This window comes from Pristiophorus japonicus, chromosome 3 (assembly GCF_044704955.1).
Source record: "Pristiophorus japonicus isolate sPriJap1 chromosome 3, sPriJap1.hap1, whole genome shotgun sequence".
Classification (NCBI taxonomy): domain Eukaryota; kingdom Metazoa; phylum Chordata; class Chondrichthyes; family Pristiophoridae; genus Pristiophorus; species Pristiophorus japonicus.
In genome coordinates, this window is record NC_091979.1 from 174,857,098 (window position 1) to 174,884,968 (window position 27,871).

The following is a 27,871-nucleotide window of genomic DNA, read 5'->3' on the forward strand; positions in this document are numbered from 1 at the left end:
TACGTGAAGCAAAGTTTTGGATGAGCTTAAGTTTATGGAGAGTTGAAGATGGGAGGCCGGCCAGGCGTGCATTGGAATGGTCAAGTCTAGAGGTAACAAAGGCATAGATGAGGGTTTCAGTAGCAGATGAGCTGCGGCAGGGCAGAGTCGAGCAATGTTTCGGAGGTGGAAATAGGCGGTCTTAGTGGATATCTGGTCAGAAGCTCAGCTCGGGGTCCAATATGACACCAAGTTTGCAAACCATCTGGTTCAGACTCAGACAGTTGCCAGAGAGGCAGATGGAGTCGATGGCAAGGGAACGAAGTTTGTGGTTTTGACCGAAAACAATGACTTTGTTCTTCCCGATATTTAGTTGGAGGAAATTTCTGCTCATTCAGTATCTGTCAATAAATGAATTATTTTCACTTCATTAGCATACCTTGCACTATTTTCCTAAATGGATAACTGGATTACCATCAGCTACACTGTCAGTTAAACTCCATTCACATGGGGCAAGGTTACCAATAGCCTGAGGTAACTCACTAGCTTAATTTAACGTGAGATCACCAGAAAGGTAATGAGGATGTCAGTAAATTTTACTGTGGTAAAACAGAGCTCCTGAAAATGCGGCTTAAAGTTCACCGTAGCAACCATTTCCCTGCCTGAAAGTGCTGGGAGTAAGAATGTGTATTTACCATTTTGTGTGGTAAAAATGGTGAAGAATTTTCACGGCAGGAAATTGTAGTGTGGACAAAAAACTAAAAGGGTGCTTTTAGGTGAGTGGGCTATTGTGACTAATTTGCAGATAGAAAAAATGAGGAGTGGTATTGTGGGGGGCGGGGAGGGCAGCGGGGGGGCAGCGTTGGAACAGGAATAGAGAGACTTAATTCCTCTAAGAGGGAGAAATACACAACGAAGGAAAAATAGGTTCAAAAGAAATTATAGGTTTCCCTGTGATCCGCTGCTAATTACATACCTGTAAGAAGCCTCTTAAATTTGAGGGCAAGGACTCAAATTGCTAATACAAAAAGAGATTAAAAAATCCTTGCATAGCTTTTCTTATTGAAGGGAGCACTTAATAGAGTTCAGCTAATATAATTCGTTCGTACAGCTCCTTTGATTTCTCCTTGGGCTAATGAACTTAGAAAAAAACATCCCAGGGTTTAATTGCAGGCTTGTACTGATTTCATTTACCATTGCAGTTCGGATATTGCAGTCAGCCTCAGTGCCTTTCTGGTCGGAAGGGGCAAATTACTCTGGGGTCATGCTGATGATTCATGCTGGAAAATGTTGGAAGAGGACAAGATTACCCTCAACAGTGTTGTCCCCACAGTCTTATAACCTGCAAACTATCTTGGTTCCCATGTGAAGAATAAGGTGGGAGGGTCGGTAACCAGAGGACAGAGTTGTAAGATAACTGGATAAAGAACCCGAGGAAAGATGAGGAGAATTTTCTTTATGCAGCGGGTTGTTAAGGATCTCAGTGCATTGCCTGAAAGGTTGGTGGAAGCAGATTCAATAGTAACTTTCAAAAGGGAATTGGATATATACTTGAAAAGGAAACATTTGCAGGGCTACAGTCTCTCCTCTGAGTTCACTTGCCTCCTGTCCTCCCTTAATCTCTCCTCCCACGAAAACTCACCAACCCCATATTCACGGCCACCCCCATGACCTTGCCATCTCGCGTGGCCTTGCTACTCCCATCGTGTCAATCACAAACAAGGCCATCTCTGACCACTTCCTCGTATCGCTCTCCACCCACATCCCCCTTTCACACTCCCCCCAACCCGACTTCTTTCTGTGTCCGTCCTTGGAAAAAACTTTCTCCCGACTCTCTTACAACTGCACATATCAACTCCTAATTGTTCAGCCTTAAGCCCTCCATTCACCATGACATTTCTGCAGCTACCTATCTGCCCAATCACACCCTGACCACCATTTTTCATGGCCCTGGTTCCTGTTAAAACAATTACTCTCTCTCACCCTGGCCGTTCCCTCTGGTACAGCCCTGATCTATGCTTCCTTAAGTCCAAGAGACGCAGACTTGAACGGATACGACGGACAACTGGTTTCGCCAATCACCGCCAGATCTGGCTGGACCACGTAAAGCATTATCGGGTCCTACTCTCTTCTGCCAAAATTGCTCACTATTCCAGAATTATTCTAGAATTTAAAGATAAACCCCATCTTCTATTCTTCACTGCCATTGCAAACCGCCTTTTTAAACCCCTCTCCCCAGTCTCCACCCTCACACCCAACAATAAGTGTGAGGAGCTCATGGATTTCTTTCTCTCTAAGATTGAGACCATCCATTCGCCCACCTCTGCCTCTTCCTTTCCTTTCCCTAGCTCACCGGGCTAAACTTTGACACAGTTGACCACTCTATCCTTCTCAAATGCCGCTCCACCGTCATCCAGCTGGGTGGGACTGCACTCGCCTGGTTCCATTCTTATCTATCTATTCATAGCCAGAGAATCACCTGCAACGGCTTCTCTTCCCGCCCCCGCATCATTACCTCTGGTGTACCCCAAGGATCTATCTACATATTGCCCCTTGGTGTTAGTTTCCACATGTACACTGGTGACACCGAGCTCTATCTCATTACCACTTCTCTCAATCCCTCCACGGTCTCTAAATTGTCAGACTGCTTGTACTACATCCAGTTCTGGATGAGCAGAAATTTTCTCAATTGAATATTGAGAAGACTGAAGTCATTGTTTTCGGTCCCCGCCACAAACTCCATTCCCTGGCCATTGACTCCATCCCTCTCCCCAACTCCTGTCTGAGGCTGAACCAGGATGTCTGCAACCTTGGTGTCTTGTTTGACTCTGAAGTGAACTTTTGACCACATATCTGCAGGATAACTAAGACCGCCTATTTCCACCTCTGTAACATTGCATGTCTCCATCCTTGTCTCAGCTCATCCACTGCTGAAGCCCTCATCTATGCCTTTGTTACCTCTAGACGTGACTATTCCAATGCACTCCTGGCTGTCCTTCCACATTCTACCCAATGTAAACTAGAAGTGATTTAAAACTCAGCTGCCCATGTCCTAATGCACACTAAGTTCCGCTCACCCATCATCATAGGCAGTCCCTCGAAATCAAGGAAGACTGGCTTCCACTCCAACAATGAGTTCTCAGGTGACTGTACAGTCCAATATGGGAATTACAGTCTCTGTCACAGGTGGGACAGACAGTCGTTGAAGGAAAGGGTGGGTGGGGAGTCTGGTTTGCCACACGCTTCTTCCGCTGCCTGCACTTGTTTTTTGCATGCTCTCAGCGACGAGACACGAGGTGCTCAGCGCCCTCCCGATTGCTTTTCCTCCACTTAGGGCGGTCTTTGGCCAGGGACTCCCAGGTGTCAATGGGGATGCTGCACTTTATCAAGGAGGCTTTGAGGGTGTCCTTGAAACAGTTCCTCTGCCCACCTGAGGCTTGCTTGCCATGCAGGAGTTCCGAGTAGAGCACTTGCTTTGGGAGTCTTGTGTCAGGCATGCAGACAATGTGGCCCACCCAATGGAGCTGGTCGAGTGTTGTCAGTGCTTTGATGCTGGGGATGTTGGCCTGATCGAGAACACTGACGTTGGTGCGTCTGTCCTCCCAGGGGATTTGCAGGATCTTGCAGAGACTGTGCTCGCTGACCTACATTGGCTTTAGGTTAAGCAATGCTTCGATTCCACAATTCTCATCCTTATTTTCAAATCCCTCCATGGCCTCACCCCTGCCTATCTCTGTAATCTCCTCCAACCTCACAAATCCCCGAGATGTCTGCGCTCCTCTAATTCTGCCCTCTTAAGCATCCCTGACTATAATCACTCAGCCATTGGTGGCTGGGCCTTCTGTTGCCTCGGTTCCAAGCTCTGGAACTCCCTGCCTAAACCTCTCTGCCTTTCTACTTCTCTTTCCTCCTTCAATACACTTCTTAAAACCTACCTCTTTGACCAAGCTTTTGGTCACATGTGCTAATTTCTACTTATACGGCTCGGTGTCAATTTTTTTTAAATCCCATAATACTCCTGTGAAGTGCCTTGGGATGTTTCACTACTTTAAAGGTGTAGTGTCCTTACATACTACTATAAATTCACACGAGACACATTCTGCAGACAAGGTCACTCTGTGACCCAAACCTTTATTCACAGGACCAAGAAGTGATGACCCTGCGTGGGACCTCCCTTTATATACCTGGATGACAAGGTGAGGAGTGTCTCCCACAAGTTCACCCCCTGTGGTCAAGGTGTGCATTTCTTAGGTGTATACAGTATGCAGTTTTGTTACATGAAGGTTACAGTTTCATGAAGGTTACATACATGACATCACCTCCCCCCAACGTCTTATGGGGTCAAAGATTAAGTCTTTCAGGCAGTTGACGCTCTCTCGTAGAGCGCCGCAGGTGGGGCTCTGGTTGTTGAGCCTTGGCATGCGTCTGTCACCTGTGGTGATTCCAGCTTGTCCGGGCTGGCCGCTGAAAGTTCTTGTTGCTCGTTCACTGGCGGTGGTGTGGGCAGCATCTCATGATCTTCCTCCGGTTCCTCAGCGTCCATGCTGAACCTTTTTTTTACTTGGTCCAGATGCTTGCGGCATATCTGTCCATTGTTAAGTCTGACCACTATGACCCTATTCCCCTCTTTGCCAATTACAGTACCCTCAAGCCACTGGGCCCCAAAGCGTGATTAGGAACAAATACAGGGTCATCAATTTTTATACATCTCCCTTTTGAGTTACAGTCATGGCACTCATTTTGGGACTGGCGTTTGCCCTCAACAATGTCTGACAGGACTAAATGAATGAGGGACAGCGAATTTTAAGTGTACGTTTTATGAGTAGTTTCGCGGGCAGGACTCCCGTGAGCGAATGCGGTCGGGACCGATAGGCCAGCAGGAGGCGCGATAAGCGGCATTGAAGGGAGGGACCTTGAATCCGGAGCATGCATTGTTTTATGATTTTGACCGTACGTTCCGCCTGGCCATTGGAAGCCGGCTTGAACGGTGCTGTCCTGACATGTTTGATGCCATTACCCGACATGAACTCCCGGAATTCATAGCTAGTGAAACACGGGCCGTTGTCGCTAACCAGGATGTCTGGCAAGCCGTGGGTCGCAAATACTGCACGCAGACTCTCCACAGTGGTGGATGTCGTGCACGAATTCAATATGATGTACTCGATCCATTTCGAGTACGCATCAACAACAATGAGAAACATTTTTCCCATGAACGGGCCCACATAGTCTACGTGAATACGTGACCATGGCCTGGTGGGCACACGTCGTGCACCTGCAAACACAGTGTTCCAGGTCTGAGTCAATTCCTGGCCACCATACATGTGACCGAGCAATGCCTTCATTAGCACGATGCCTGGGTGCTCGCTGTGGAGTTCGCTGATACATGCTTCCCTTCCCTTCTGGGGCATGACTACCCAGCTGCCCCATAGTAGGCAGTTGGCTTGGATGGAGAGCTCATCCATCCGTCTGTGAAACGGTCTGACCTCCTCGGGGCATGTTCCGTGTGCGGGCACCCAATCCCCAGTCAGGACACATTTCTTAATCAAGGATAGGAGGGGATCTCTGTTGGTCCAGATTTTGATCTTGTGGGCTGTGATGGGGGAGCCTGCGCTGTCAAAGGCATCAACTGCCATGACCAACTCAGCGCTTTGCTCCGCTGCCGCCTCAGTGGTGGCCAGTGGAAGTCTGCTGAACACATCAGCGTAATTTTCGGTGCTTGGCCGGTGCCGTATGGTGTAGTCGTACGCAGCCAGCGTGAGAGCCCATCACTGTATGCGAGCTGACGCATTGGCATTGACAGCTTTGCTGTCTGACAACAGGGATGTTAACGGCTTGTGGTCTGTTTCTAACTCGAACCTCCTGCCAAAAAGGTACTGATGCATTTTTTTTATACCATAGACACATGCAAGTGCTTCCTTTTCAACCATCCCATATCCCCTTTCTGCTTGGGAGAGTGACCTGGAGGCATAAGCCACAGGTTGTAGTTGGCCCTCAGCATTACTCTGCAGCAACACGCACCCAACCCATAGGATGATGCATCACATGTCAAAACCAATTTCTTACAGGGGTTGTACAGGGTCAACAGCTTATTAAAACAAAGCAGGTTCCGTGCCCGATTGAAAGCCCGTTCCTGGCAGTCCCCCCAAAACCAATTGCAACCCTTACACAGGAGCACATTTAGCGGCTCCAACAATGTGCTTAAGTTCAGCAGAAAGTTCCCGAAATAGTTCAAGAGTCCCAGAAATGAACGCAACTCCGACGTGTTGCCGGGCCTGGGCGCACGACGAATCACCTCCATTTTGGATTCAGTAGGCCGGATCCTGTCTGCGGCAACCCTCCTGCCCAAAAACTCGACCTCTGGGGCCAAAAACACACACTTGGACTTCTTTAGTCGCAAGCCTACCCGGTACAGTCGGCGTAGCACCTCCTCCAGGTTGTGGAGGTGTTCCTCGGTGTCTCGACCCGTGATAAGGATGTCGTCCTGAAATACGATTGTTCCAGGGATGGATTTGAGCAGGCTTTCCATATTTCTTTGAAAGATAGCGGCCGCTGATCAAATGCCAAACGGACACCGATTGTAGACAAACAGCCCCTTGTGCGTGGTGATGGTGGTCAGTAGCTTGGATTTTTCGGCCAGTTCCTGAGTCATGTAGACTGAAGTGAGGTCCAACTTGGTGAACAGCTTGCCGCCTGCCAGCGTGGCAAAAAGATCCTCCGCTCTCGGAAGTGGGTATTGGTCTTGTAGTGACACTCGGTTGATAGTGGCCTTGTAGTCGTCACAGATCCTGACCGAGCCATCCGTTTTTAGGACAGGGATGATGGGGCTTGCCCAGTTGCTGAATTCAACGGGTGAAATTATGCCCTCTCTTAGCAACCTGTCCAACTCACTCTCAATTTTCTCCCACATCACATATGGCACAGCTCTGGCTTTGTGGTGCACTGGTCTGGCGTCCGGGGTGATGCGTATCACTACTTTGGTATCTTTGAAAGTCCCGGTTGAAATAGTGACTCAAATTTCTGTAGGACCTGTGAGCATGAACTTCGCTCCACAGATGAAATGGCGTGCACATCCAGTTCATCTCGGCTAGCCAGCTCCTCCCCAAAAGCGCGGGACCATTTCCCGGGACAATCCAGAGTGGCAGCCGGTTCTCTGATCCATTATGTGTGACAACCAACATTGTACTGCCTAGCACTGGGATGATCTCTTTGGTGTACATCCGTAATTGCCTGTCAATGCGTTCTAGTTTGGGTCTGCTAGCTCTGAGTGGCCATAGTTTCTTAAATTGTTGGACACTCATAAGTGACTGGCTGGCCCCTGTGTCCAGCTCCATGCGTTTAATAGGACTTTCATCTTCATAGGTTTGTTGTATGAACTGTGGATGTTTGTCACATGAACCCGTGGAACGTCAGCGTCCATTGATTTGTCCCAAGCATCAACCTGCCTTGCAGACCCCTCTTGTGGTTCATCTGCCTCGTAAATTAGCCTCACTGCGGGCTTTCTGCACATTCTGGCGAAATGTCCACTGAAGTTACAATTTCTACAGATAAATTGCTGAAATCTACAGGTTTTTGCAGCATGTCTGCCCCCGCACCTCCAGCATGAGCTGAGATTGTTGTGAACAAAAGGATGGTACCAGGCATTCCTCTCTGATTGTCTCTTTGATTACTCTTGAGCACTCAGTTAGTGGTTGTCAATGGCCCCAACCTGGGACGCATTGTCCACTGTGATGGTGTAAATGTCCGTTCAACCTGCCATTGTCTCTGTTGAGGACCCACTCTCGAGTCTGTTGCTGCCTGGGTGGTGTCGAATTGCCCTTGCCTGCCTGAGTCGCGTTTACAATGTTAACTCCCTGATCCATCACCACGTTGGAAGCAGAGTTGCGTGCGTATATTATCTTGGTTTCCTCCTCCCCCGCCATGAAGGTCTGAGCGATCAACGCCACCGCTTCCAAGGTCAAGTCCTTGGTCTCAATTCGTTTTCTGAAAATCCCGGCATGACCAATGCCCTCAGTAAAGAAATCCCTTAACATCTCCCCTCTGCAGGCGTCTGTGAGCTTACAGAGGTTGGCCAAGCGCCGAAGGTCCGCAATGAAGTCCGGTATGCTCTGTCCTTCCCGACGTCGGTGTGTATAGAATTGGTGTCGGGCCATGTGTATACTGCTCACCGGTTTGAGGTGCTCACCGATCAGTTTGCTGAGCTCTTCAAAGGTTTTGTCCACCGGCTACTCAGGTGCGAGCAGGTATTTTATCAGCGAGTACGTCTTAGGTCCACAGCTAGTCAGTAGATGCGCCCTTCGCTTGTCAGCCGCTGCATCTCCCAGCCAGTCCTTCGTGACAAAGCTCTGCTGGAGTCTCTCAATGAAATCATCGCAGTCCTCACCAACACAGTACCATTCCTCTGAGTCGTTGATTCCCGTTTCTCGTCGCCAAATGTAGTGTCCTTACACACTACTATAAATTCACATGAGGCACATTCTGCAGACAAGGTCACTCTGTGACCCGAACCTTTATTCACAGGACCGAGAAGTGATGACCCTGCGTGGGACCTCCATTTATATACCTGGATGACCAGGTGAGGAGTGTCTCCCACAAGTTCACCCCCTGTGGTCAAGGTGTGCATTTCTTAGGTGTATACAGTATGCAGTGTTGTTACATGAAGGTTACAGTTATATGAAGGTTACATACATGACAAAAGGTGCTATATAAATACAAGTTGTTGTTGTTGATGTTGAAAGAGCAGGGGGGTGGGACTAATTGGACAACTGAATATCTATTGTGGTGAAATATCAGAGGACAGCTGGTGCCTGTGGATTTATAATCCAGCACAGGTCACGGCCTTCAAGAAAACAAAATTTGAGGAAATAAAAGGGGGATAATTTTAACCTCGCTTGTTTGAAAGGAAGCAGGTGTGAGAGAATGGACCACCTGTTGTACACACTGCAATTGAAATCAATGGAATGTAAATCATCGGCAGGGCCCATCCAATCTCCTTAGACGTGCCCAGTGCTCCATGCAAAGTTGAATGAGAAAAGAAGGAAAAACTTGCACTAATATTATACCCTTCACCTCCTTGAGATGTCTTAATCACCCTTCATCAAAAGGATTGCTATTTAGGTTCAGCAATGTAGGAAAATGTGGTTGTCAATTTGCTCACAGCTTGGTGTACAAACGACAAATGAATGAATGGTAACGTTCAGTTGAAGGATAAATATCGGCCAGGACACTGGATGAATTCTCTGCTCTTCTTTGAATAGTGCCATGGGATATTTTATATTCTCCTGAACAGGCGGGTAGGGAATGTCTCAGTTTAATGCCTCATCTGAAAGTTGGTACCTCTGACAATGCAGCACTCCATCAGTAGTGCACTGAAGGTCAATGTGATAGAATATAAGAGTTAAGGAAGGCAGGATGACGATGTGGTGTCTTGACTTATACTTGACCTGCACCAAAAGAAAAAAAAATGCGACTCTAGTTACTTATGGAATGAGCTGCACAATTATCATGTCTTATTTTAAATTGCGTGATCATCATTTTCACACAATACACATTCTCTCGGAGTTGCCCTTTAGCGATCTGGAGTTTTAACTCAAATGAGGTATTGCCATTGTTTCTCGGTTAAGAATTGCTTCTGCTAACCCCATTTAATCCTTAATTATAAACATATAACTCACCAATAGGGAGCAGTTCAAACATCACAAAATAACAATCCGCTTTCAATTACTCTATTTGTCCTCTGAGTCTTAGGGTAAAGGTCTGAACATTTTTTTATATGCTTGTCAGTTATTGTGCCAGAAAATTAACAGCACGGCAATTGAGCACTTACTTTATTTACTGCCCGGAGAGATTGATTTTTTTTCTCTTTGCCTTGGCAGGTTCGTTGATTTTGAAATTATTGATGATATGTCACCCACTCCTGTTTAACAGAAGACTTCATGTAATATTGAAAAATTCTCCTGTTTTGCATAGAAAGCTGACATTATTACCTTGAAGCTGAAGCCTGGGAATGTGGTATGCACAAATATTATCTTTTGCATTTTATTATCTCTGCTGTCGGTTAGGAGTTCCATGGTTCCTTCTGTTTTACAGCTTTTTAGTTTCCAAGTTGTTGTCTGCAAGATTTCAGAAGTAAATTTTTATTAGGCAAGAGTATTAATGGAAACAGAACCAAGGCAGATGGAGTTAAAATGCAGAGCAGCCTTGATCTAATTAAATGACAGACAGACTCGAGGGGCTGAATGGCCTACTCCTGTTTCTATGTTCCGAAAGGTTTCAAATATCTTTAGTCAGCCGAGATTAATATGATTAATTATTTGAAAGGACAGTTTTCAGTAGATCATAAGAATATGGGTAGCAAATGTGGAAACCCAGGTGGTTTACAGTTACGCTGTAGTTGCATCCCATAGCACAATGTCGCCAGTTGGATTTAGACCAGGAAAGTCATATGGCCCACTGGCCTGTCGTACCTCCGCCATCCACAAAGAACCTGCAGGTCCCATCACAGATGTTTCTTAAATTATTCCAGAGGTTTTGGTCCAAATATCTATTGAGCCGCTTGTTCAGAGTGAGGGGCGGGGGGGGGGGGGGGGGTGGCAGTTTTGGATAAGAAACCTAGAAGTGCTCTGTTATGTTCATAATAAAGTAATGTAACTGAGTACTGTAGATGTAAGTAAGTGTGACCTTAGTTCCTTTAGTCTAACTCCAGAGTTATATACAGTGCTCCCAAGGGATGCTGGGATCGCTTGGGACTCCAACAGATGCGCCCTCTGGTGGCGGTATGATACTGGTTACATAGGGTTGCATACATAACATTACTCCCCCCCAAAGTCCAATAGTACACTTATTTACAAGATGAGACAATCTGGGGCCTTTTACTCCCAAGTCGATCGTCTCGGTACAAATGCAGGTATAGGTGAGTTGGTTGGTTCTTCGCTGGGCTGCTGCGCAGCTGGCCTTGCTGGTCTGCTGGGGATGGTGAGCTCAGCTTCGTGGTCAACCGTGATGTAGGTTTCCACTTGTGTGTGTCGGAGGGTCGAAGTTGGTGGTGTCCTCTTCGGGTTGCTCGTGGCTGTCTGTGAATGAGCAGTTTGATTTGGTCGAAATGCTTTCTGCAAGTTAGTTTATTTGCGAGTTTGACCTGAAACACTCTACTCCCTTCTTTGGCTATTACAGTGCCAGTAAGCCATTTGGGACCATGTCTATAGTTGAGTACAAATACAGGGTCATTGACTTCAATATAGCGTGACAAGTTTGCACGATCATGGTACATGCTTTGTTGATGCCGCCTGCCCTTGACATGATCATGGAGATCAGGGTGGATAAGGGAGAGCCTTGTTTTGAGTGCCATTTTCGTGAGCAGCTCGGCTGGGGAAACCCCGGTGAGGGTGTGGGGTCTGGTGCGGTAGCTGAGCAGGACTTGGGACAGGTGGGTCTGCAGGGAGCCTTCCGACACGCGTTTCAAGCTTTGCTTGATGGTTTGGACTGCCCGTTCTGCCTGGCCGTTGGATGCGGGCTTGTACGGGGCAGATGTGTGTGACGTGCTTGATCCCATTGCGGTTCATGCATTCCTTGAATTCAGCACTGGTGAAGCACGGCCCATTGTCGCTGACAAGGACATCAGGCAGGCCGTGCGTGGCGAACATGGCTCGTAGGCTTGCGATGGTGACAGTAGACGTGCTTACAGACATTATTATACACTCAATCCATTTTGAATAAGCATCCACAACAACCAAAAACATTTGGCCTAGAAACGGGCCCTCATAGTCAACGTGGATCCTAGACCACGGTTTGGAGGGCCATGATGACAAACTTAGCGGTGCCTCCCTGGGTGCATTGCTCAGTTGAGAGCAAGTATTGCATTGTGCACGCAATACTACAAATCTGAGTCGATGCCGGGTCACCACACATGGGATCTGGCTATAGCTTTCATCATTACTATGCCTGGGTGGGTACTGTGTACGTCGCGTATGAATGCTTCCCTGCCTTTCTTAGGCAAAACCACACGATTACCCCACAAAATACAGTCCGCCTGTATGGACATTTCGTCTTTGCACTGCTGGGATGGCTTTATCTCTCCATACATCTCCACTGGGACTCTGGACCAGCTCCCATGGTGGACACAGTATTTTACAAGGGACAGTAAAGGATGCTGGCTGGTCCAGGTTCTGATCTGGCGGGCCGTAACAGGTGACTTTTCATTTTCGAATGCATCCATCACCAAGAGTAAGTCTACAGGCTGTGCCATTTCTACCCTGGTGTTGGGCAATGTTAGCCGACTGAGAGCATCAGTGCAGATCTCTGTGCCTGGCCTGTGGCATACAGCATGTGCGCCCATCTTTGGATGCGAGCATAGGCATTGATATTAATATCTTTGCTCTCTGAGAATAGCGATATGAGCGGCTTATGGTCAGTTTCTAACTCAAACTTAAGACCAAACAGATACCGGTGCATTTTTTTTAACCCGTAAACTCATGCTAGAGCTTCTTTTTCAATCATGCTGTAGGCCCTTTTGGCCTTGGACAAACTCCTGGATGCATAGGCGACCGGTTGCAATGTTCCACATTCATTTGCTTGTTGTAACACGCACCTGATCCCATACGAAGACACATTGCAAGCTAGCAATAAACATTAACATGGGTCATACAGAACAAGCAGTTTTTTGGAACATAACAGATTTCTGGCTTTCTCAAAAGCATCCTCTTGTGATTTCCCCCATACCCAGTCATCTCCCTTGCATAACAACACATGTAGGGGTTTTAGCAAGGTGCTTAACCCAGGTAGGAAATTACCAAAATAATTGAGGAATCCCAGGAACGACCGCAGTTCCGTCACATTTTGTGGTCTCGGCGTGTTCTTGATGACCTCCATCTTGGCGTCAGTGGACCTGATGCTGTCTGCCGCGATTCTTCTCCCTAAGAACTCGACCTCTGGTGCCAGGAAAACACACTTCGAACGTTTCAACCTGAGTCCCACACGATCTAGCTGACTTAGAACCTCTTCCAGGTCCTTCAAGTGTTCGATGGTGTCCCGACCTGTGACCAATATGTTATCCTGTAAAACCACGGTGCGCGGAAACAACTTTAGCAGGCTTTCCATGTTCCTTTGAAATATAGCCGCGGCCGATCGAATCCCAAACGGGCATCTATTGTAGATGAACAGACCTTTGTGCGTGTTGATGCAGGTGAGGCCTTTCGAAGATTCCGCCAGCTCCTGTGTCATGTAGGCCGAGGTCAGGTCCAACTTGGTGAACGTCTTTCCTCCTGCCAGGGTCGCAAATAGGTCGTCTGCCTTGGGTAATGGATACTGGTCCTGCAGCGAAAAACGGTTAATCGTTACTTTATAGTCCCCACAAATTCTGACCGTGCCATCGCCCTTGAGGACTGGACCAATCGGACTGGCCCACTCGTTGCACTCCACCGGCGCGATGATGCTCTCTTGTTGCAGCCTGTCCAGCTCAATCTCCACTTTCTCTCGCATCATATATGGCACCGCCTGTGCCTTGTGATGGATGGGTCGTGTATCGGGAACCAAAGGAATCTACACCTTCGCCCCCAAGAAACTTCCGATGCCTGGCTCAAACAATGATGGAAAGTTGCTCAGAACCTGGGCACATGAGGCATCGTCGACGGACGAGAGTTCTTGGATGTCGCCCCAGTTCCAACGGATTTTCCCCAGCCAGCTTCTCCTGGTACAATCCATAGTGGGAGTTCGTGCACTGCTCCATCATAGGAGACTTTCACTGCTGCACTGCCAACTACAGGGATCAGCTCTTTGGTGTAAATTCTCAGCTTGGTATGAATGGGGCTAAGCTTGGGCCTGTGTACCTTGTTGCACCACAGCCTGTCGAAGGCCTTTTTGCTCATGTTAGACTGACTTGCACCCGTGTCCAGTTCCATGGATACTGGAATTCCGTCCAGTTCGACTTTTAACATGATCGGTGGACATTTCGTGGTGAAGGTGTGTACCCCGTACACTTCTGCCTCCTCAGTTCAAGTCTAGTTCAGTTTGATCCACCATGGATCGATCTTCCTCTGCAACGTGGTGGTTTGCAACTCGTCTGCACATTCGCTGGAGGTGTCCCACTGATCCACAGCCTTTGCACACATAGTGTTTGAAACGGCATTGATGGGCTCGATGATCACCTCCTCAGCGCCAACAAGGTGTTAACTGCCTCGCATTAACATTTGATGGCGGACTCTGGGACATCTGAGGTTGTGCAGCTGCAGGCATGTGTGTTCTGCCATATGCATTCCTGCCTGAAAATGACGTTACTTTGTGTACAGTACTTGCCGAAACTTCTTTATGCTGTGAAATTTGTTTGGTGTTATCGCTGGTGGACATAAATGCCTGGGCTATCGTTATGGCTTTGCTCAGGTTCGGTGTTTCAACAGTCAATAGTTTGCGAAGGATAACCTCATGGCCAATGCCAAGCACAAAAAAGTCTCTTAGCATTTGCTCAAGGAATCCAGCGAATTCGCAATGTCATGCAAGGTGCCTTAGTTCGGCGACGTAGCTCGCCACTTCTTGGCCTTTGGACCGTTGACATATGTAAAATTGATACCTTGCCATCAGAACGCTCTCCTTTGGATTTAGGTGCTCTCGGACCAGTTCTTCATATGATTTGGTTGTTGGTTTCACTGGAGCAAGGAGATTCTTCATGAGGCCATAGGTTGGTGCCCGCAGACGGTGAGGAAGATCGCCCTTCGTTTGGCAATGTTTTCATCCCTTTCCAGCTCATTCGCCACAAAGTATTGGTCGAGTCGCTCCACGAAGGCTTCCCAATCGTCCCCTTCTGAGAATTTCTCCAGGATACCAACAGTTCTCTGCATTTTTGCGTGATGGTTCGTTATCTCGTCGCCAGTTGTTATGTTCATAATAAAGTAATGTAACTGAGTACTCTAGAAGTAAGTGTGACCTTAGTTCCTTTATTCTAACTCCAGAGTGTAGGTACTGCATGGGAGGCCTGCTTATATACAGTGCTCCAAGGGAAGCTGGAATCCTGGTTACATAGAGTTGCATACATAACATACTCATTTCCCATTAAATTCCCATCAGGTTTCCCACCCGAAAGCCAGTCTGAATGATGGGCTGATTGAGAGGCTGGCTGCCTGTCAGGCGGGAAAGCCAGCAGCACAGGGACGCAGTGGAGAAGCAGGTAGCGAGGCAGGGAGAGATTGTGGTTAGGAGGGAGGGAGGGGAAGTGTCTAGTGGGGGCATGGAGAGATCAATGGGGGGAAATGGTGGTTGAGGGGTAGAGCATGGTTGAGGCGTTAGGTGGTTGAGGGGGTTGAGATTGTGGTCAGGGGGACGAGATGGTGGGTGGGGTCGTCCAATCTTGGGGGTGTGGCCTGATCGCAGGGGTGGGGGAGCAAACATTATTTGCATGACTAAGAAATTAAAGGATCACACTATGGTCACAAGTCCTTCTTGCAAAAATACTCCAGTCATATGCACAGATTTATAAAATTGCACAGACTGCTTATGATGCACTCAGTCCTACACAATACCATATATTTATATTTTAATGGAAAAAAAGCAGAGACTTTCATTCATAAACAAACCTGCCATTTTTGGCCACTTGTGTGGTTTTAGTTAAAACGTTAGGGCTCATCGCATGGTCTCACAGTTGCACTCACATGAGCGCATTTTGGAAAATAGAAGAAAGAACTGGCATTTACATAGTGCATTTCACCACCTCAGGACATCACAAAGTGCTTCCCAGCCAGTGAGGTATTTTGAAATGTAGTCGCTGTTGTAATGTAGGAAACACTGTTGTAATCAGTATTGCAATGTAGAAAATCATAGGATGTGTGAGTGTGACTCCTCACTGGGAGTGCAATGTTGCAGGATCAGCCTTCCTATCACTGGTTTACCCCTGAAATAATTTTCTAATATGGCTCCCTCTGCTCTAGAAACATTCAGAGTGATTTTGTACATGATTCCTGCTGACGCTGTCTATATAAATAATGGACGTGTTTATTTGTACTGCCAAAATGGCCACCATGCTCCACACTTTTCTATGATTGGTCCCATTGGAGGATAAGCCACACCCTGAAATTTCACTGGAATGTGTAACTGGAACTGCCCATCCCAAGGTCTCACTGACTTTGCAAATTGTAACTCGATCCACCTTGACTTCCTGAAACAACAAAGGACAGAACTCCCCAGAAGATGGCCAGGGCCAGCCAAAGTGCCTTACCCCAGTCCAAGTGCCTGCCTCCCCCAGCCGAAGTGCCTTACCACAGTTCAAGTGCCTGCCTCCCCCAGCCGAAATGCCTTACCCCAGTGCAAATGCATGCGCAAATAAACCACAGTACAAATAGTTACATCGATAAATAATCCAGAAATGCATTATCTTCGGAGCAACAAGAAAAATGACAAGCTGAAATCTATTGACCTATCAGAAACTATGACTTAGGTCTAATTTATAAATTATATGGTTATATTTTTAGCTTTTCGAGTGGCTGTTAAACTTTATTTATTCATTGTCTCTTCCCTCTTCTTAATGAACACAGCTGTTGATTAATCTCAATGTGTTACTGGTGCTGGAGATTTTTTTAAACATTAAAGGGATGTATCTGATATGAAATAGGACCCAGGACGGACAGTGATCCAATTTGAGTTAAGTGTTGATTGTACCTGACATTGCTGAGATGCAGCTTAAGGCGATTAATCAAAATTTCATGACATATTGGATTCCAATGAGATAATTCAACCTTAGATCCAAACACTGGCGATACCTAATCTATTCTGAGAGCTTCTGAGCTCAGATTAGTCTCTCAGCACTTATTGACACTTGGAGCTTGCTGCTAGAGGCTGAGTTTGATCGCTGGTGAGTTGGAAAGGATGCACTTTATTCTAGAATCATTTAAAAGCAGCTCTCTGCAGATCAAGTAAAGAGAGGCTATCTGTAGAAACGTGTCGGGGCCATGCTCCCCACATGAGTGGAAGGAAGAAATTCAATTCCAATTTCTAACAGGACAAGTCTGCTTTGTATTATATACAGGCCTGTCAGCATAGAGGCTATTAGATTCTGAATTAAAATATCATGTAAACTTTTGAATTGAAGCTGACCTTTAGCACCTGCAGTTTAATTACCCATTTTGATGTTAGCAAACCTCTGATAAACAAACAAGGGCTTTGAAAACAGCTGGACCCTAAGTGCTGTGAGACAGTGTGGCTGGCTCCCAGTCGATCAATTCTCCCAGCTTCACAGGGTTAAGGGGAATGTGTGACATCTTTATGATAGCGAGGTGCCATCATGTCAAGGTGCAGTGACAGAATGGCATTCCCTTCACAGGAAGAAATATTGTGTGTAAATCTTATGGTTTAGCTATTAGGTTTAGGACTTTTTATAGTTTCAATTAGTTCCTAAAGCCCAGCATTTAATCGTGGAAAGAGGATATATTGCACAAACAAATTTGCAAGGCCACATCTGTAAAAGGAATGCATTGGTGATAAGGGGACAACATTCCTTCAGTTAGATAGAAGGTCTTTGTCAGCCCATTAGTTTTACCTTGTGAGATTATTTGCTCTGTTGTAATGATTTAATCAGCAAGATGTGGCCAGATTTGCATCGGCTGTAGCTTCAGACCTTAAATAGAAGGGTAGTTAGCAGTCTCGGTGAGAGTGTGCCCTCGGGATAAGAAAGCTGAAAGCTGGTGCCTCTGGTGCCTCCCAGATTTGGTAACTATCGATCTGTCCAGTTAGCGGATACAACCTGTTAGGTGAGGGACTTTATTATACATACTGTCTCAGTATTTGAACATTATATTAAATGAATAATAATTTTATTATATAGTAAATGTTTTGTATATGAAACATATTTCTGTGGAATCCACACTTTAAAAATAAATCCTGACCTCAGGGGTTGGGGACTAATGTGTGTGGAGTGCTTCATTGCAGGTTTCAAACCAAAGACAGAAATATAAGTGGACATTTGGACGGATACCAAGGCAATGCGTATCAGCATGCTCTCTAACTGCAGAGTGGTGTTACTTGATTACCAACATTCCTTTTCTTCCTGTGAAGAAGAGCCTTATCTCAGCTCATCCCTTCCTGTCACGGCACAGCCAGGATTAGGAAATCACCAAGTGGAAACTCAATGAGACAGATCTTCACACTTATTTGTGCTACTAAGCGTTGGCATGGCAACAAACTCCACTACTTTGGGTTCTCCCGAATTGAAATGTTGAACTATTTTTCCTGAGGAACTAAAAATAATACTAGCCTTGGTTTTCTGCTCAGGCAGAAGTCGGACTCTTAGTGCGCTGACCCTGTTTCTCTTTCTAGATTCAGACTCATTATCAGGAAATGGGCAAGGCCCCAACTCCCAGCATGGAAAATGTCTGCGATTGCAAGTTCACAATAACACAATCCTTGAAGCCTTACCCAGACTGTATTGCATGACATTCCCAGATCTATCCAGACAGATGAAGCACTGCCTCAACATGCTAATGTTGTGCTCGATAATTATTCTGCTGGATGACAGCACCCCATTACATCTAAGTTCAGCTAACATCCTTGGATACCATGGAGATTACATTAACCACGGCTGCCGAGGATAAACTTGAACCACCAGGAGCCGCTCTAAAACTTGCCTTCGTGTGTCAAATATTGATAGGACCTTAAAATTAAAGCATTGTTATAGCTGCCTGGGAAGCGATCATTTATAGAATCATAGACGCAGAGAATAGTACAGCACAGAAGGAGTCCATTTGGACCATCGAGTCTGGATCGGCTCTTTCGAAGTCCCCCTCCCCCGCTCTTTTCTCATATCCCAGCAATCTTTTCTCCTTCAAATATTTATCCAAATAATGTGCCAACGGCTCCAAACAAGCCAAACATTCAGACTGTGAAATCCTTTCTTATTAAGGCATTGTGCAAGGGCATATAAGTGTAATCTAGAACCCCCTGGACCTTTGGGAATTCTGTCACACTGTAAAATTGCACATTCCTCTCATGCTGCTGTTTGCTGATTATCAATGCAGCCTAATTCCGTGGACTCACTTAGGACTCCCAGCCCTGTAATCAATGTGACCCAGAAGGACAGGAACAGTAATGTTGTGGGAGTGCCATCAACTCCAGGTTGCCCTCTAATACACATGCACACACAACCCTTCATTGTCGCTGGGCCAATTTCCTGGAACGCTCTACCAAATGTCATGCGGGGGCACCATCACCACAAGCATTCCAGAAGGCCCACCACCATCTTCTAAAGGCAAGTAGGAACGAGCAATAAATGCGGTCTTGCCAGAATCATCCACATTCCGAGAGCAAATTAAAGAAAAGCTGATAAAATGTTTGGCATCCTAAGTGGGATTAGGCTGGATAGCTCTTTGTTGGCCGGCACGGACATGATGGACTGAAATAGCCTCCTTCCGTGCTGTAACATTCTATGATTCTATGATTCAAACTTAATACAGGTACAATGTCCGAAATCCAGAATCCTCAGGAGCGAATCCACACCAGTTTTTGTTTATTTTTGGATTTCAGTCAAGAAAATCAATAATCAGAAATCCGGAATCCTCAACAGAAACTGTGCCGGGTTTTGAGCGGCGAGTTCTGAAATCCGGCAAAACCCGAAATCCTGCACGGATTCAGTCGAGGATTCTGGATTTCAGACTTGATTTTCTTGTCTGAAATCCGGAATTCTCAACCAAATCTGTGCCGGACTTTGGGATTTGCCTCAAAAATGTCCGGTTTTCAGAGAATAATTCCGGATTCCGGACGACTCCATCAGCTTTGTGCAAAATGTCCGGTTTTCGGACAATTCCGGTTTTCGGAGTTCCAGATTCAGGACGTTGCACCTGTATCGGGAAGTTAGACTTGATGCTGAATAGGCAAAGATCTGGTCGGTTTTGTCAAGCATATGCTTATTTATTTAGCAAAACGTATCAGAAAATCTATCCTCCTGTGTCACTGTTCACTGCCGGAAGCATTTTTTTTTATTAATCAAAATATTTTGTCTGGAGAGAATTGTTGAGGGCAGAAGGTGATCACATGGCCCACTTTTCTGCCTGCCTGACCCTTTTCCCCCCTAGTGACTGTGCTGTGCTTCCAACTATCGTATGTCAGCTGAGTCTCAGTGATAGCACTCTCGACTCTGACTCTAAAGGTTGTGGGTTCAAGTCCCACTCCAGAGACTTGAGCACAGTATGAGATGCCACTGTTGGAGATGCCATCTTTCAGATGAGACTTTAAATCGAGACCCTATCTTATCTCTCAGGTGGGGGGATAAAAGATCTCATGGCATTATTCAAAGAGCAGAGGAGTTCTCTCAGTGGCCTGGTCAACATTTATCCTTTAACCAACACCTAAAAACAGATGATCTGGTCATCTATTTCATTGTTGTTTATGGGATTTTGCTGTGCGCAAATTAACTGCTGTGGTTCCTGCATTGCAACAGTGACTACACTTCAAAAGCACTCCACTGACTCCGGGAAGTGCTTGTCCATATCTGAGTGGAGCAGTTATATTTTTTTGCTTTGAAGATAGGTTGAGAACATGTGTGAATGATAAGCCATATATAACTGGGCCAGATATAGCTGCGTGAATCAGGTTAAATTGCTATGGGCTGTATTGTAGATCAGTAAATTGCTTTTCACATACCTGCTTGGGATACCTTATTATATTTGTACAGCGTGCAATGTTAAGGTTATGTCCAGCATTATGTATCAAAATAGTTGGCAGCACGAGGCTACAAACTATGTGAAAAGCATTCTTCCTTTAACTTGACATAAAGCACTTTTATCGGGTTTTTTTGTGCCCTGTCACTAGAGTGATTGAAGATAATACTTGGTGCCTAAAATGAAAAAGCCCACCACGACTGACACCTTGATGATGTCAGCATCACCATGGATATTGGTATTTTCTTCACACAAGGAATTACTTACCCACACTTGCCTGTCCATTGGCCCCATTTAGGTGGAGTGCCGTGGGAAGATGTATTTTACTTGTGGCAAAGACTGTTTATAAATATCTCGTCGGAGGGTTGGGCATTGTAAGGGTCAATTTTTGAGGTGCCTCTCAGACCCACAAAAATCACTTTTAAATCTCCAACTTGTCTGATTTTGAGCGACCTGTGGTGGTCCCTTTATGGTTTGCCTCCTCGATACCCAGTACCAATGGTGTTGGGGTCCTACAACTGAATAAAGACTCCGATTTAAATATTGAAATAAAGCACTCCTGCCTTTTTCGGGCACAAGTGCTAGAAGGTGGGGAATTATTTGTTTTGTTTGCAGACTGTCCCAATTTTGAGGTTAACAGATGGAAATCATCTCCTGTGATTCCCCAAAGAGATCGTGCACTCTATGTGTGTGTGTGTGTGTGTGTGTGTGTGTGTGTGTGAATCAGTAAGGAATGAAAGAAGAAGGATGATACAATCCATGAGCTTAGGGTAGGGGTGATCATCTTCCCTCTCTCCTCCCTCTATTGTCTCCATCTCCAGGCCACACATGAAACACCACAGCACTCCACACAAAATGGGGCCAATGGACAAGGATCATAAGAAGATAAGAATTAAGAGCAGAAATAGGCCATTTGGCCCTTCGAGCCTGCTCCGCCGTTCAATAAGATCATGGCTGATCTTCTAAATCTGATCCCGTGACCTAAAGAATAGATGATGGGTAGAGAAAGCACAAACCATCCAGCAACTGGCCGACAGCCATGATGCATGAGGATTCTTCATCGCAGTCAAGTCCACCTACGGCCCAAGCACCCAAAGCCCCACCCCATTGCTGGCCAAGAATGAGGAGACACTCATCAAGGACACCGAGGCAGTCAGGGCCCGCTGCAAGGAGCACTTCGAAGATCTCCTTAACCGAGACTCTGCCTTTGACATGAGTGTTCTCCATTCCATCCCGCAACATGCTACCCGTCACCATCACAGTAAAACCCCAGCCCTGCACGAGATAGAAAAGGCGATCCATCAGCTCAAGAACAACAAGGCATCAGGAGCAGATGGAATCCTTGCTGAGGCATTAAAGTATGGCGGAGAGGCACTATTGGCGCAAATGCATGGTCTCATCTCTCTCATCTGGAAGGAGGAAAGCATGCCTAGAGATCTCAGAGATGCCGTAATCATGGCCATCTTTAAAAAAGAGGACAAGTCCGACTGCGGCAACTACAGAGGAATCTCCCTGTTGTCGGCCACTGGGAAAGTCATCGCTAGAATCCTCCTCAACTGTCTTCTCCTTGTGGCTGAGGAGCTCATCCTGGAGTCACAGTAAAGATTCTGTCCACTACAGGGTACAACGGACATGATCTTCATGGCGCGACAACTGCAAGAGAAATTCAGGGAACAGCACCAACCCTTCTTTGACCTCACAAAGACCTTTGACACTGTTAACCGCGAGGGACTATGGAGCGTCCTCCTCCATTTCGGTTGGCCCCAATAGTTTGTCGCCATCCTCCGCCTGCTCCACGACGACATGCAGGCTTTGATTCTGACCAACGGATCCACCACAGACCCAATCCATGTCCGGACCAGGGTCAAGCAGGGCTACATCATCGCGCCAACCCTATTCTCGATCTTCCTCGCTGCAAAGCTCCATCTCATGCTCAACAGGCTCCCCGCTGGAGTGGAACTAAACTATAGAACCATTAGGAACCTGTTCAACCTTCGTCACCTCCAGGCTAGATCCAAGACCGTCCCATCCTCTGTCGTCGAAATACAGAACGCAGACGATGCTTGTGTCTGCGCACATTCAGAGGCTGAACTCCAAACCATCGTCAACATCATCACCGAGGCGTACAAAAGCATGGGCCTTACACTAAACATCCGTAAGACAAAGGTCCTCCACTAACCTGACCCCGCCACTCAGCACTGCCCCCCGGTCATCAAAATACACGGCGCGGCCTTGGACAATGTGGACCACTTTCCATACCTCAGGAGCCTACTATCCAGTGCGCCTCCAGTGCGCCAGTGCAGCCTTCGGTCGCCTGAGGAAGAGAGTGTTCGAAGATCAGGTCCTCAAATCTGGCACCAAACTTATGGTCTACAGGGCTATAGTGATACCCGTCCTCCTCTATGGATCAGAGACGTGGACCATATATAGTAGACACCTCAAATCGCTGGAGAAATACCACCAATGATGTCTCCGCAAGATCCTGCAAATCCCCTGGGAGGACAGACGCACCAACGTCAGTGTTCTCGATCAGGCCAACATCACCAGCATCAAAGCACTGACCACACTCGACCAGTTTCGTTCGGCGGGCCATATTGTCCGCATGCCCGACACAAGACTCCCAAAGCAAGCGCTCTACTCGGAACTCCTGCATCGCAGGTGATCCTCAGGTGGGCAGGGGAAATGTTTCAAAAACACCCTCAAAGCCTCCTTGATAAAGTGCAACATCCCCACCGACACCTGGGAATCCCTGGCCAAAGACCACCCTAAGTGGAGAAAGAGCATCCGGGAGGGCGCTTAGCACCTTGAACCTCATCGCCGAGAGCATGCAGAAAATAAGCGCAGGCAGCAGAAGGAACGCGTGGCAAACCAGACTTCCCACCCACCCTACCTGTGACAGAGACTGTAATTCCCATATTCACCTGAGAACTCACTTTTAGAGTGGAAGCAAGTCTTTTTCGATTTCGAGGGACTGCCTATGATGATGCTGATGATGGTTGATCTTCGACCTCAACTCCACTTTCCTACACTATCCCCATATCCCTTGATTCCCTTCGTAGCCAAAAATCTATCGATCTCTGTCTTGAATATACTCAACGACTGAGCAACCACAGCTCTCTGGAGTAGAGAATTCCAAAGATTTATAACCCTCTGAGAGAAGAAATTTCTCATCAATTCTAAATGACCGACCTCTTATCCTGATACTGTGATCCCTGGTTCTAGACTCCTCAGCCAGCGAAACATCTTCCCAGCATCTACCCTTAAGCGTTCTATGGCCCCAAGTTTCCACACGATAAAAAACGGGCGCCCCTCCGAGCTGGGTGCCCGTTTTTCGCACCGAAAACGGTGCCGGAAAAAAAACGCGCGATTCTGGAGCGCCCTGCAGCTTCATGTCTGCTTGGCGTGGCGCCCAGGGGGGCGGAGCCTACCACTCGCGCCTATTTTGTAAGTGGGAGGGGGCGGGTACCATTTAAATTAGTTTTTTTCCTGCCGGCAACCCTGCGCGTGCGCGTTGGAACGTTCGCGCACGCGCAGTGTGAAGGAAACATTGGCACTCGGCCATTTTTGTAGTTCTTTGTAGCTGTTTAATTTTTGAACATTTTTTAATAAAAGCACATTGCCATCAGCACATCAGCACTGAGGCTTCTTGCAGCAGTGAGAAGGCTGCAGGAAGCCTCAGAAAGTTGAGGCAGTCGTTTCCCGACGGCCTCCCCCCCTGCCGTCGGGAAATGGCTGCTGAGTGAGGCTTCCTGTAGCCTTCTCACTGTCTCCTTCCCCCCCCGCCCGCCGTCGGGAACGGCTTCCTCCTCCCCTCCCCCCCCGCGGGAACGGCTGCCTCAACTTGTGAGGCTTCCTGCAGCATTCTCCCTGGCTGAAGCACTTTCACACAGGTAGGAAGATGGTTTATTTAATCTTTTCTTTGCTTATAAATTTTTATTCAGGTTGGATTTATTTGTATAATATTTGTATAAGTATAAATAAGGATTTATTGTAGAATTTAATGACTTCCCTTCCCCCTCCCCCCACCACCCCCCACCTCGTTCTGGACGCCTAATTTGTAAACTGCGCCTGATTTTTTAATGTGTAGACAAGGTTTTTTCAGTTCTACAAAAATCTTCACTTGCTCCATTCTAAGTTAGTTTGGAGTACGTTTTCACTGTGGAAACTTTGAAATCAGACGTCAGTGGCCGGACACGCCCCCTTTTGAAGAAAAAATTCTGTTCCAAAGTGAAACTGTTCTAACTGACTAGAACTGTAAAAAAAAAATGTGGAGAATTGCGATTTCTAAGATAGTCCGTTCTCCATCAGTTGCTCCTAAAAATCAGGCGCAAATCATGTGGAAACTTGGGCCCAAACTTACTGCCACCTTGCTGCAAGCACCTTTCTTTTATTTATTACTATCAATATGATTGCAACAATATTAAGATGCTTTAAAAGTTGCACTGGATTTTGCTGTATGATTTGTTGTGTCATTTGAACAGTTGCATTATATCCTTTCAATTAGACCACCTCTCATTCTTCTAAACTCTAGGAAATATAGGACTAGTCTACTCGATCTCTCCTTATAGGACAATCCCCTCATCCTAGGAATCAGTCTACTGAGCTATCATTGCATTCACTCTAAGGCAAATATAACCTTCCTTAGGTAAGAATACTAAAAGTGTGGTGAAGTACTTCCTTGTGTGAAGAAAACACATGGTGATGCTGACATCATCAAGGTGAGCTTGGTGTCACTCTTGGTGCCCAGAACATTTATTAGTTTATTGGATCATTGGTTCGGTGACTCCACCCACCCCAATCTGCATGCCTACTGTGTGTAGCCTTCTCCTGAAAATAGTTAGAATGACAACTTGCATTTACCTAGTGCCTTTAAGGCAGGGAACCATCCCAAAGCGCTTCACAGGAAAAAGCAACTAAACTTGGAATAAGATAGGAAGCCAAATCATGTGAATCTGTGAGTACACAGGATGCAGTTACCTTCTGCTGGCAGTGTGCTTCGGTATTTGTTCTTTTGTTACATTTAGTGGGCCACAGGAGAAACACATTGTCATGGCAGCAACGCGAAGGACCCTGGTGTGAAACCTGGACAGGCCTGTGCGTTTGGAAAGCAAACCAATAGTTGCTGCAGTGATGTGCATTCTCCCTCTGTGACTCTCAACCAAGCCTACAGTGAAATGCTGTTGACATGCATTGTAAAGCACATTGTATACAAGGGGTAAAGTGCAACCAGTGGCAGCCTTCCTGAAATGAGCAAATTCTTCTGTCACCTTATCCCAGGTGAGACTTTTCCAACCGCCTGCATCCAGTCAGTGGGACAGCGGAAGAGAGTTGATTTTTTTTTAAACAAAATTCAAAATGGCAGGGCTGTTGATTTTATTTGATCACCCTGCAATCAATTCAACGTCCTTTCTGAGATTTGAGATTTAAATCTCCCTGCTCCGCCGCCAATAGCAACACTGCACACCAGGGATGCAAAGATATCCTTTGCAACTGCCATTAATAAGATGCAAATGATGGGAAATGCATTGTCTGCTTGATCCATGCCTCTAAATCTATGCCTGCTCATACTTGGGAGGTATTTTATATGCCCGCGCATGGGAGCCAATATAACTCACATGGAAAATCAAAGCCACCAGCTTTAAACTCAAGATATTTATTGATGGTGCAGCCCTTCCAAAATCTCCCTGCTCTAAGTTTGCTGTTCTTGTTTTTCTTTATGTTCCATCTCAATTACATGCAGATACACATAAATAAAAGATACAACCACCCTCAACTGCTCAAAACATATATCATAAAATGAACAAGTAAAGCAAAATATCAAATACAAAATTTCACTTACCGCACTTGCAAGCCGTGTTATTAATTATTTAGGGGGAAACTTAATGAGCATTATTCAAATGATTCTCAGATGAATCGGTACCAGTTGCCAACTCAAATTTCCTCAGAGAACTTAGAAAATGTAAATTTGACAAATATTGCATGTAATATTTATTATATTCCAGCGCTCTTGGATGGAATGTTTCTAAGCACATGGAGTAGACATTCTAATCAGCGGAGTCTACTTCAAAGTGATGAATGTATTTGTCCGACATTCCTGGATGTTATTCTGTTTAAAATAAAGGGTGCCAGTTGCAGTTTCTATCTAGTTTTGTTTTTAGTTGCCCCAGGGATTTGTTAGGTGAATGTGACTGATGTGATACTGAGCCATTCAAAGCAGAAGATCCTAGGTTTAGTCACCTAGGCTGTACTGATCTCAGCCAGAGCCAACAGTTATAACATTTAAATTAGCCTCGGTGCCTTCAGGCTTGAGGAGGAATGAAGAAGAACAATTGATCAGGATTCCAGCTGCTGATCACAGTCCAGGGACTTCTACTGGAAAGGGTGGATGTCGGGTGAAAACAACATCTGACGGGGGTGGGGGTTGTGGGGCTTTGGCTGTTAAAGCTCACACAGTTGAACTATCTGATGACACTCATTCCAGGCTCACAAATGGGCCAGAATCTTATCAGCCCAGTGAGTGCGAGTTTGGAGGCAGGCCCCGCTGTCAAAATGGCCATGATTGGCAACAGGGCGGAAATCCGCTCTGAACCCGCCTCCATGTGAATTTCCCAAGTGCCGGCTCTACTTACGATTTGAAGACCCGGCACTAAGTGGCATGCCAGGCAATTGTGCTCGTTAAGAAGCTGCTTAAAGCTATTTAAGCAGCATTTTACCAGATCTAAAAGATTTTTCCAAGTTTTTCATGAGGTTCCCGTCCTTTGGGTATCACGTCAGGTAAGTGTGTCGGGTTCTCAACAACTCTGGATCGGTTTGACTAGTTGACAGCTGAAAAAGTGAGAGAAAAGCTACCATTTCACAGCTGTTCAATTTGCAATCTTAGAAGCTGGAACCTTCAGTATTTGGAAAAGACTTTTCAGCTGTTCACTCTGCCAACTCCATTCAATCGCACACATGTGACAAATATATGATTTATTAACATTGGTCCATATATTATAAACATCAAACTGATACTGAGAAACACACCCGAGTAAAAACCCTTGTGACTATTTGTGTGGGATCTTTCTTTTCTGGGTTCTTCTACATGGTGCTACCCCTGTGGATTCAGCAGAGGTAGAAGCAGCCTCCTTACCTTTCTGCTGCACCTGCTTAGATACCTTTGGCAGTCATCCTCTGGATTTGGGAGTCTGTGAGAGCCCCGCCAAAGTTTGCTCCTCCTGCAACTGTGCGGGGCAGACTCAGCCATCACTGTCCAGGGAGGGAACTGTGGC

General features: G+C 46.4%; 1 long non-coding RNA gene across 1 annotated transcript; it reads left to right on the top strand.

Moving 5' to 3' along the window:
• Positions 1 to 3,378: 3,378 nt before the first annotated feature.
• Positions 3,379 to 19,574, top strand: LOC139260011 (uncharacterized). The gene is made up of 3 exons (XR_011592703.1): positions 3,379 to 4,175; positions 9,852 to 9,987; positions 17,881 to 19,574. It is a non-coding gene; the product is annotated as an uncharacterized lncRNA (long non-coding RNA).
• Positions 19,575 to 27,871: the final 8,297 nt, after the last annotated feature.